The sequence below is a fragment of the Pongo abelii genome, chromosome 3 (assembly GCF_028885655.2).
Source record: "Pongo abelii isolate AG06213 chromosome 3, NHGRI_mPonAbe1-v2.0_pri, whole genome shotgun sequence".
Classification (NCBI taxonomy): domain Eukaryota; kingdom Metazoa; phylum Chordata; class Mammalia; order Primates; family Hominidae; genus Pongo; species Pongo abelii.
In genome coordinates, this window is record NC_071988.2 from 42,647,195 (window position 1) to 42,659,184 (window position 11,990).

The window sequence follows — 11,990 nt, forward strand, 5'->3', positions numbered from 1 at the left end:
TTACTGATAAGTAAAGACTTATTTCTGACATTTTTTTATGTTTGTTTCTGATTGTTTTGTTGCCTTTGTTCCTTCCTTTCTTTCTGTACAAGTAATTTTCTCTGTTGGTATGTTTTAATTTCTTGCTTTATATTTTTTGTGTGCCTTCTATCTTTTCAAATTGTGTTTCAGAGATATGAATTTCTGCTTATTTCACTGACAAAGAATTTTGCTTTTCATTTATTCATTGTTGGTGAGATTTTTGAGTGAAGAAGCAGCAGAATATTTTTACTCTTCTTACTCTGTCCTGTCTTCAGTTAAAATATCAGAAACACATAAGTGTATATTTATTATCTAGTTTGTTTTTATTATGCATACACAAGAACTCCTATAAGATTGCCCTTAATTCTTTCATATGGATGTATGGAAGTTCAGAGCAGAATTTACAGTTCTCTAGCTGAGCATGTAGCATGCACAGACCTCTTAATCTAAATCTTTAGTTTTAACATGTTTCACTATTATTTTCCCTTTGTTGACATCATATACATATATATACACACATACATATATATGTATGTATACATATATATGTATATACACATGTATGTATACATATATATATGGACATATTTATTTTATTTTATTTATTTATTTTATTTTGAATTATATCAATTTCTATAACTCAATTGCAAATATTTTCAAGCTAAGCAGATAATAAATGATAAAAAAAGGAAGGAGATAAAACTGGGATACTAAAGTCTTACATTCCATAGTTTATTTAAGCTGACATATATTAAAAGATATAAAAATATCACACATTGTAGGCCTTTAATAATTTAAATCCTACTCCTTCCCACCTCAGACACACATTTTTGTTCTTCATTTAATATCTTTACATTCCAGTAAAAATTAATAGCAATAGGTATGATTATTAATAATAATGATGATGGCTGCTTCTACCTTTATAGAGCCCTACTATGTGCCAGAAATTGTACTTAGTTTTTTTTTTTTTTTTAAATTCTTTTTTTTTTTTTAATTATTATTATTATTATTATTATTATACTTTAGGCTCTATGGTACTTGTGCGCAACGTGCAGGTTAGTTACATATGTATACATAAATTATTTCTAGTACCAAAATATAATAAAGAAAAACACTTAGCACAATAACCAGCACATAAACATGCTGAAAAATTTTTTCTTACCACTATTTATTGATTTTCTCTTACAATTTTTATTTATCTTTCTCTGGGCTTTTTTTTAAACCTTTGAATTATTTTTGACAGTATTCTAAGCAGGCACCAGACTCAAGACATTTCTAGCAATGTTGCTGTTTTCTTCATATATTTCCATACTGTGTGGGTTTTTGCTTGACTCTTCTGCTTCTCACTAGATTTCATTGGCCCTGGATGGCCTGACCAGATTCCTGGTCTCACACTGACCATGGGAAGACAATTCATGTTTTCAAGTTACACAGCAAGTTAGCTAGAAATCCATGCATTTTAATCAGGAGTTTTAGCTTAATATTGACAGCACTACATATTTTTTTTCTTATTTGCCTTTCAAAGATTGTATATGGCTATTTTTTCCTCAGCCAGTGCACCTTTGACCATTTAATTTAAAAAATTGCTTGTTACATGATTTTATTATATATACTTCAGTTATACTTATTGTAGAAATTTATTCTAATCCTTTATTTAGTGCCTTTTGTTAAAATCTTTCAATGTGGCAACCTCTCTGGCTGTCTAATGTTGACTCTTCAGTGTCTTCAACTATTACAATTCTTTTTCCAATCATGCTAAGATGCATATTAATAAGATTTTGTCTTTTCAAACACAGCCAATCAAGCACCCAGAATGGACAGTAATTGCTCATTTTTTAATCTCTAAAATTAGAACTTACCACCAATTCTTTTAAACATAGTTGTATACTATAATTTTCTTAATGATAATATATTCTGAAAAGCTGATATTTTTGTTGATAATGATCATACTACATTTTCTAAATTCTGAATACCAGAAGACAGTGCACAACAGAAACTAATAATTACAGTGAATAATATAGAAAACAATGATAGGCCCCATGAGTTTAGTTTTCTTTGATAGGTCTATGTAATTTCATACTGACTTGCTCATGAGAAAATTAATGAAACTGACAATCTAAATGACAAGGAAGCTGGTAACTGGATTCTAAACGTTCATCTCTGCACATTGATGTCAACTGAGAAGACTATTAATATCAGCGAAAACTACAGAAATAGTCAAACATGTGGCAATGAAAGAAAAGGAAGGCATAATGAAGTCAGAATAGACAGGCATAATTAAGAGACTATGACAGAATATTCATCTGAAGTAACAAAAATGTTTATGGATGGTTTTTAGAAAGTGAAAAAAATATTAAAATTTGTTTGTGAGATTAACTGTTTTCACCATACTATGGAGTTAATCTTCTATGATTTATCTCTGGACTTGAGATTTGGGTAGCACTGGCTCTTATAATTTTGAAATTAAAAAATGTATACCTAATACTTATATTTGTTTAAGCATATTCATAAACTTAATTTGAAAGCAATTGAGCATCTATAATATTTTTAATATTATTGAAATCTGGCTACATTTTAATTTTACTAATTTATGATTTTAATTGTTTTCCTTCTTTCTTCTCGGAGGATCAGCTCACTATAAATTCTGTTTCTTACCGTGATTTTAAATAGAATGCTCTTCACACCTTTCTCTTTCCATATTTATATTATTGCTATTGTGATATTTAATAAGATTTATTAAGTTTGAATTTAATAAGATTCATTTAGTTTGCATATATCATATCCACGTTAGCAATTTAAAAATGTACTGATTTTCCTTTCAAAGTCAACGTCATGATCACTTCTAAAATGCATTTATTTTCATTCACCTTTTAGTTATGCATTGACTGTTTTCTGGTGAATGAGCTTATTTTTTATTTTATTTTTAAGTTTTAGATTCAGGAGGTACATGTGCAGGTTTGTTACCTGGGTATATTTGGTGATGTTGACGTTTGGGCTTTTAGTGATCCCATTGCCCGAACAATGAACTTAGTACTTGATAGGTAGTTTTTCAACCCTTGCCCCTGTGGGGACTCCTTAGTGTTTATTGTTCCCATTTTTGTGTCTGTATGCACCCAAAGTTTGGCTCCCAATTATAAGTGAGAATACATGTATTTGGTTTTCTGTTTGCGTGTTAACTTGTTGAGGACAATGACTTTCAGTTGCGTCTGTGTTGCTGCAAAAGACATGATTTTATTCTTTTTTATGGTGGCACAGTATTCCATAGTGTATGTATACCACATTTTCTTTATCCAGTGTACTGTTGATGCACACCTGGGTTGATTCCATGTCTTTGCTATTGTGAATAGTGCTGTCTCAAACATACAAGTACAGGTGTCTTTTTGGTAGAATCATTGTTTTCCTTTGCATATATACCCAAAATAAGGGGTATATAATTAAGGGGATTGCTGGGTTAAATGGTAGTTCTATTTTTAGTTCTTTGAGAAATCTCCAAACTGCCTTCCACAGTAGCTGAATTAATTTGCATTCCCACCAACAGTGAATAAGCATTCCCTTTTCTCCATAACCTCTCCAACATCTATTATTTTCTGACTTTTTAATAATATACTTTAAGTTCTAGGTTACATGTGCACAACTTGCAGGTTTGTTACATAGGTATACATGAGCCATGTTGGTTTGCTGCATCCATTAACTTGTCATTTACATTAGGTATTTTTCCTAATGCTATCCCTCCCCCAGCCCCCAACCCCCTATGACAAGCCCTGGTGTGTGATGTTCCCCTCCCTGTGTCTAAGAGTTCTTATTTTTCAAGTACCACCTATGAGTGAGAACATGTGGTGTTTGGTTTTCTGTCCTTGTGATAGTTTGCTGAGAATGATGGTTTCCAGCTTCATCCATGTCCCTGCAAAAGACATGAACTCATCCTTTTTTATGGCTACATAGTCATCCTGACTGGTATGAGATGGTTTTGATTCAAGTTTGTTTGATGATTATTAACACTGAACATTTTTTCATATGTTTACTGGCCACTTGTAGGACTTCTTTTGAGAAGTGTCCATTCATATCCGTTTTCCACGTTTTTATGGGGTTATTTGTTATTTTTCTTGTTGATTTGTTTAAGTTCACTACATATTCTAGATATTAGTCCTTTGTCAGGTGCATAGTTTGCAAATATTTTCTACCATTCTGTAGGCTGTGTTTCCTCTGTTAATATTATTTTTTGCTGTGCAGTGGTTCTTTAGTTTAATTAGGTCCCAATTGGCATTTTTTTGTTGTTATTGCATTTGCTTTTGAGGACTTGGTCACAAATTCTCTGTCATGGACAACGTCTAGGAAAGTACTGTCTAGGTTATCTTCCAGGATTTTTATAGCTTGAGGTCTTACATTTAAATCTTTAATCCATCTTGTGTTAATGTTTGTGTATGGTGAGAGGTAGAGGGTCCAGTTTCATTTTTCCCCTTATGCTTAGCTTCCCCAGCATCATTTATTGAATAGAATACCAGTTCCTCATTGTTTATTTTTTTGACTTTGACTTGAAGGTCAGTTGGTTGTAGGTACGTGGCTTTATTTCAGGGGTCACTATTCTGTTCCATTTGTCTATGTGTCTATTTTTGTACCAGTACCATGCTGTTTAGGTTGTTGCAGCTTTGTAGTATAATTTGAAGTTGGGTAATTTAACGCCACTGGCTTTATTCTTTTTGCTTAGGATTGCCTTGGCTTTTTGGGCTCTTTTCTGATTATGATATATGGTCAGTAAACGAATAGTTGATATGCATACTACTTAAGGTGGAATTATTTCTATTTTACATGTGTACATATCTTACACCTTACTTTGACTTCTACATAGACATTTCCTCAGTATTTTCTATATTAAAAATAGCAAAGATGGGCCAGGCGTGGTGGCTCACACCTGTAATCCCAGCACTTTGGGAAGCCGAGGCAGGCGGATCACGAGGTCAGGAGATCGAGACCATCCTGGCCAACACGGTGAAACTCCGTCTCTACTAAAAATACAAAAAAATTAGCCGGCCGTGGTGGTGGGCACCTGTAGTCCCAGCTACTCCAGAGCCTGAGGCAGGAGGATGGCGTGAACCCGGGAGGCGGAGCTTGTAGTGAGCCGAGATCGCGCCACTGCACTCCAGCCTGGGCCACAGAGCGAGATTCCGTCTCAAAAAACAGAAAGAAAAAAAAAAAAAAGCAAAGATGAATGTAATATGTTGTGTGTGCCAAGAACTTTTTAAAAGAACTTGGGCCAGGTGAGGTGGCTCACGCCTGTAATCCCAGCACTTTGGGAGGCCGAGTTGGGTAGATCAGTTGAGACCAGGAGTATGACACCTGCCTGGCCAACATGGAAAAATCCCATCTCTACTAAAAATACAAAAAATTAGCCCAGCGTGGTGGCACATGCCTGTAAGCCCAGCTACTCAGGAGGCTGAGGCACGAGAACCACTTGAACCTGGGAGATGCAGGTTGCAGTAAGCCAAGCTTGTGCCACTGTACTCCAGCCTGGGTGACAAAGCAAGACTCTGTCTCAAAATAAATAAATAAATAAATAAATAAATAAATAAAAGAATGTACATATATTAATTCATTTAAAATTCACAACAAATGTATAAGGTATTTTTATTATCCCCATTTTACAGATAAAACATTGAATTTTAGAATAGCTTTTTTAACCTGGTGAATTAGTATATTCCTTAAAAAAAATAAAGAAATACATAGCTGAGGGTTCTCTAGTTGTGTGTTTCAACTATTATGCAGTTTTTTGGGATATCTCTCACACTGTTGTGGATACTAGAAGATCATCTTGTCTGTTGTCTGGCTTCTGGAGAGCAGAGGCAGCTTATGGAACCCTCAGCTTGGTCTTATCATGTGGCAAATCTGTTAGCAGAAAGGGAAAACTTAAGTTGCTTCTATCTAGTCCAAACAAGATTATGTTGATACTTTTGGGTCTTTCCTAAAGTCAGTTGACAAATCATCACTTTGATACTCTTGAGCCAATGCCAGTTAAGCAAAGGTTTGAGGCATGATAGCTATGAAGCACTAGGTGAGGGTGTGTGTGTGTGTGTGTGTGTGTTTGTGGCCACTTGTATGACTTCTTTTGAGAAGTGTCTGTTCATGTCCTTTGTCCACAATAAATAAATGGGGTTATTTATTATTTTTCTTATTGATTTGTTTAAGTTCACTATAGATTCTGGATATGATGCTTTGTTGGTTGCATAGTTTGCAAATATTTTCTCCCATTCTGCATGTTGTCTTTTTCCTCTGTTGATACTCTCTTTAGCTGTGCAGTAATTCTTTAGTTTAATAGGTACCAATTGTGTGTGTGTGTGTGTGTGTGTGTGTGTGTCTACAGATCCAATATTTGTTAACGTGCAGTTCTAACACTAAAATTAATTAGGCTCAGTATGCAATAAATTATTCTGGGGACAAGACTAAACTTGATTCAAAAAGGAAATTGTCCTATTGAACTATTATAGAAAACACAACTAAATTTACATGGAAAGCAAAATGTACCTAACCCTACATGTACCATTTTCTTGCAGATGGAAGCCTGAATATTATGAAAATTTACCAATTGTAAATATATTTCTAACAGGGTATTAAATCACATCTTTAATATTTTGACAGTACTGTTAACATTTGATAAAATGAACTTCACAGATTAGCATCCTGACTTACAACTCCCTAGACACTTGGGGATTTTAGAAGAGTGTCTTGAGCTAAAAGAGATTAGATAAATAGATGGTACACTGGTTAAAAAAATTCTCTTCTCATTCAGAAATAGGGATGGAATGCATACCAACGAAAAGATACTCTAAGTCAGAAAATTAAAAAATATTAAATCAGATGAATATTGAAGTTAATCATTCCAAAGCAATAAGATCATATGAATAAAATCATTGAGGGATAATCGAGAATTTTGGATTCAATTCGTTGTTCTGCTGCTGAAGTTGTATCTATCTTGCCTCTAGTCATTTAACTATTTATCACACATTAATTGAACACCACCTACAGGAAGTGGTGATATGCTGAATGAGAAGATGAACTCAGAAGCTAAGATGTATTGAATTCTGACCCTTTCCTTTATTGCTGTATGTTCTTGCAAAGTCACTTAACTGTTTGGTGGCCTAATGTTTTATCTGTAAAATGGGGCTAATGAAAGTATGTTATACATTTGCTGTGCATTTTTAAAATGAATTTATATGTGTAAAATTCTCTTAAAAAGTGCTTGATACACCTAACATATTACATGCATCTTTGCTATTTTTTAATATAGAACATATTAAGGAAATGTCTGTGTAGCAGTCAATGCACACATGTAAAATAGAAATAAGTACATTATTTCTATTTTCTATTTCTACATTAAGTAGTGTGCACATCAACTATTTTTTTCCCATACATCATCCATTACACTTTAGATATCACCACAATATTTCTTTGAAGGACCACCCTTTAATTCAGTCCATGTGGTTCAAGTGGGATTTAGACTTTTGTCTGCTCTACGCCCTCAGTTCCTGAAGTGGAGACTGTTCCAGGTCTGATCAATAATTCTATGCTATCCCATTAGCCATAGCATTTGGTTCAGGATGAAGATGTGAAATAATGAGTGTCTGAGGGAGAGTATTACAATTTGTGGATCTATTTAGAGATGCTCTATGCCTGTGGGGATCCCTAGTTTTAAGTATGATGTGGTAAACTTAGGGGTGCCAGGAGCCACAGTAGTGATATAGATTGCATGTGAATGAAATAAACCAGAAGAAAACAGTGCCAAAAGATAGACAAGCAGATAGATAGATACATAGATACACAGATACATGAAAGATAGATGATAGATAGATAGGTAGAGAGATAGATAGATAGATAGATAGATAGATAGATAGATAGATAGATAGAAGACTACAGAGAGAGAAGGGAGAGAGGGTGGTAGTACTCATGCTATCAGTTGAGTTCCTAAATGGAGCTGTGTCTGCAGTCAACATGTGCCTGGGATTTTGACCTGCATGAGTCAATATGTTCTCATATATATTTTTAAATAAGTGTGATTCAGGTGCTTTTGTTAGCTGACAAGAGTACATCCTAACGCATAGGAGTTAAGAATTGCCTTAAGAGACGTAAAAACAATATATTATTGACATTTTAAATATCAAAATACTGCTTCATCAAGAGATATTGAGCCTGAATAATATTGGAGCTTTTAAATCTCTAGGCTTTTAAAGCTCTATTACTTATACAATCTTTACATATGGCAGCAGAAACACTAGCTTTTAGGCTTTGCTTTTCAATCTCCTTTCTGAAAGCACTTTAACTAGAGAGTTTCTCTATCACACCATGTCACAGAGTCTTCCTCAACAATTAAGGTTGGGCAGCTGTTTGCTCCTTGGTTCTCTTACACACTTTGTACATAAAGCCTTGACCACGTTTGATTTAAATTTCTGGTTTTACACATGTCTCCCCAGTGAGACTGGAGGCACTTTGAAAGCACAGAAAATGTCATATTCACCATTGCATCCTTTGCATGTATCACAATACTTGAAACATAGTAGTGCTCTGTATTTGTTAAATTCCCACACCAGGCATTAAAAGCTGAATAATGGAGTGGTAATGTCTATCGTAAAATGATATTACTGTTACTTAGACAAGAACACATCAGATCCCATGTGTACTAGTTGCTACAGCTGCTGTAACAAAATACCAGAGTATTGGTGGCTTGAACAACATAAACTTATTTACTCACAGTTCTGGAGCCCAGAAATCCAAATTCAAGGTGTTCCCAGGTTTGTTTTCTTTTGAAGCTGCTGCTCTCTTTGGCTTCTTCCTCTATCTTCATATAGTCTTTCCTCCGTGTGGTCACATGACTATGTCCAAATTTCCTCTTCTTATAAGTGCACCAGTCATATTGAATTAGGGTCCAACTAGAGGCATTATTAACTAGGTAACTTTTTTAAAAACCTTATATGCAAATAAAAGTAAAATCTAAGTCAAACGAAGTGAAAGTAATGTCGGTTTGGTGGATCTTCCTCCCCTATTCAGCTTTTCCTTAGCTTTGAAGTGTTCATACCACCTGAGACTACCTCATGGAACACTTTCTTCTGGTCTGTTCCACATTCTAGCTTTTTTTCCTCCTTAACTCCACTTTGGCAGTTCTTTAATCCTTTTTCAATCTCTTCTTCTTTCCCTCATCACTCATTCCCTTCCACTCCTTGCAAGGAGCTGCTTGACCTTCCCTTCTCTGTCTTAGGTAGAATGGTCTACCATTTATTGTCATCTAGTCTTACTTTTCTAGACAGGTCTATTTTGACATGGGTTTGAGTAGGAGATCACAAAGCTTTGAATCTGGCAATGAAAGAGGGGAAGGGAGAGTCTGTTCATTGAGCTTTGGCTCCAGAATGTTCTATCTACAAGACAATCAGTAGATGTACGAGCTTTAATATATCCCCTGAGAATAATTAAGGTCAAAGTTCATGCCCCTTTGTCTGTTTTCCCTTGCATTTCTCAAAGTTCTATTTCTTATCCTAGCACATTGTAAGCAAGGGGTGTGGCAACTGAAGAGAATATCTCTCACTACAAACAAATGAAATGAATTTGTGGTTCTCAATTAGTGATTGTCATTGGAGAAGACAAGTATTACGTTCGGGACTGAAATATCAATAGTTCATTTATCATTACCTGATGATGCTGATTCTCTGTAGTGGTAAATCCATTCATTTGTTATTTTAAGCTGCTTGCTTGAGCTTCGTAGAAAAAAAGCACCATTAAATGTGAGAAGCTAGCAAGCACTTAAGAGAATTACTGGGCGCAGTGGCTCACACCTGTAATCCCAGCACTTTGGGAGGCCGAGGTGGGCGGATCACGAGGTCAGGAGATTGAGACCATCCTGGCTAAAACGATGAAACCCCGTCTCTACTAAAAATACAAAAAATTAGGTGGGCGTGGTGGCGGGCACCTGTAGTCCCAGCTACTCAGGAGGCTGAGGCAGGAGAATGGTGTGAACCAGGGAGGCGGAGCTTGCAGTGAGCCGAGATCGCGCCACTGCACTCCAGCCTGGGTGACAGAGCGAGACTCCATCTCAAAAAAAAAAAAGAGAATTACACAAGTATGTATAATTTAGTTATTCAGTAAGAAAGACCGTACATATGGATAATAGGTAATAAACAATTCAGATCCAAGAGGATAAATACTATTGCTTTGAAAGTGCTTTGCTAATAACAGTTAACACCTTATGATGATATTAACATAAAAATGGGTACTAGCCCCATTCTAAAGAAAACATGCAAAAGCGTGTACTCTAAGGAAGCCACAGTTGAGGTTATCATTGTCTTATGAAGCAGTTTACTGTTATGCTTGCCAGCCAACTACTATGACCTACCCTGAACAGTGTCACTATTTGAAAAAATGCATGCAATTAGTTATCATGATAAAGCTGTACATGGTTCAGTGAATAACCACAACCATAATGGAAACTTATTCACATTGGAGGACAGTTGAGTCAGCAGTGTAAAATTTATAGACAAGGGGCTGTGAGTTTTCTTAAGAATTTTAGAGACTAATGAGGGTGTTGATACATTTCAGTCCTGAACAAATTTATAATGAAATTTTTTAGGTATAGTTTTTTAAAAATAAGTTCTTCTGTTGGGTTTCAGGTTCCTTTTAAGTTGCTATCTTTTATTTTCATCCTACTAGTAGAGTAACTCAATGATATGATAATATTAACAATAATAATAATTGCTGACATTCATTGAATGTTAATGTGTGTTACGTGCTATGGTAAAGTCTTTCCATGGATTACTTTATTTAATGCTCACAATAGCCGTAAACATTATGTACTTAAATTAGCTTCATTTTATGGATAAACTGAACTGAGGTATATTGAGATGAAATAATTGACCCAAGGTCATATAGGTAGCAATTTGCAAATCATAGTTTCTTATTCAGGCATTCTGACCCCAGCTCTGGCACTCTTAACACTACAAATTGTCAGGCAATAAAAAAACTAGTTAGTTTATACAGTATTAGGTTTGACTTATGCAGCTAGCAATAAATAGGTGCCAGAATAGATTCTTTGACTCTCTCAAGTTTTATTTTAAATCTGAATGTGTTCATAGTAGACATTATCATGTACTTGTTAGCATGTAGGACATGCCCCCAGTTAATAACTGGTTTATGTCACTGTGCTAAAGGGTTTGAAGTACCTGGACTTCATTCAAACCATTAATAGCTTGCAACTATCCTAAACCCTGCGGAGCTATGATTAACCTTTTCATTATAGTTTCATCTATAGGATAAAACAGCAACTTCAGGAAAGCTATTAAGTGCAGTAATAATTTATGCTAACAGGAAAGATTCAGTAACTTTCAGTAAAAATTCTCAAGAGTCATTTTCTTTTTTTTTGCCTGAAGATTTTTTGAAGTTCTATATTCCATCAGTTCTGCAATTGTCTCTTCCACCTGTAAGAAGGTGAGTGGAAGAGGCTATGGCTTCCCTTTCCACCAGTGTGGAAATTTTCAAGTAAGGATTCTATCTGGAATGAATGTGCCGTGCTTAAGTAGATGGATAGATATATATTCTGGTACCTGCCTGTCCCAGAGCAGGAAACTACAAGACCAATTCTTCTTCATAAAAATAAGCAATATACCTATGCCAATGTGCTTGCTTTGTGTCTATCTATTTACTATCTCTCTAAGAAAACACTTTTATATAAAATCTTATTTTGCAAAAAATTACTTTCAGTATTTCTTCAAAATACCTTCAGATTCATTACAAATGGAGCGAGGTCTTGTGAAGCACGTCACATTGCCATGTAACCCTTGCTACTTTCCTTTAGTCAAATGTAAATATTCTCCTTTAGTCAAATGTAAATAGTAAATGCATTCTCCTTTAGTCAAATGTAAATAGTTTCTTGAATTTGCTTTTTGGTTTCAGTACTTCAACACTGGGGGTAATGCTATGGAAATTACCCAAAGAGCTCA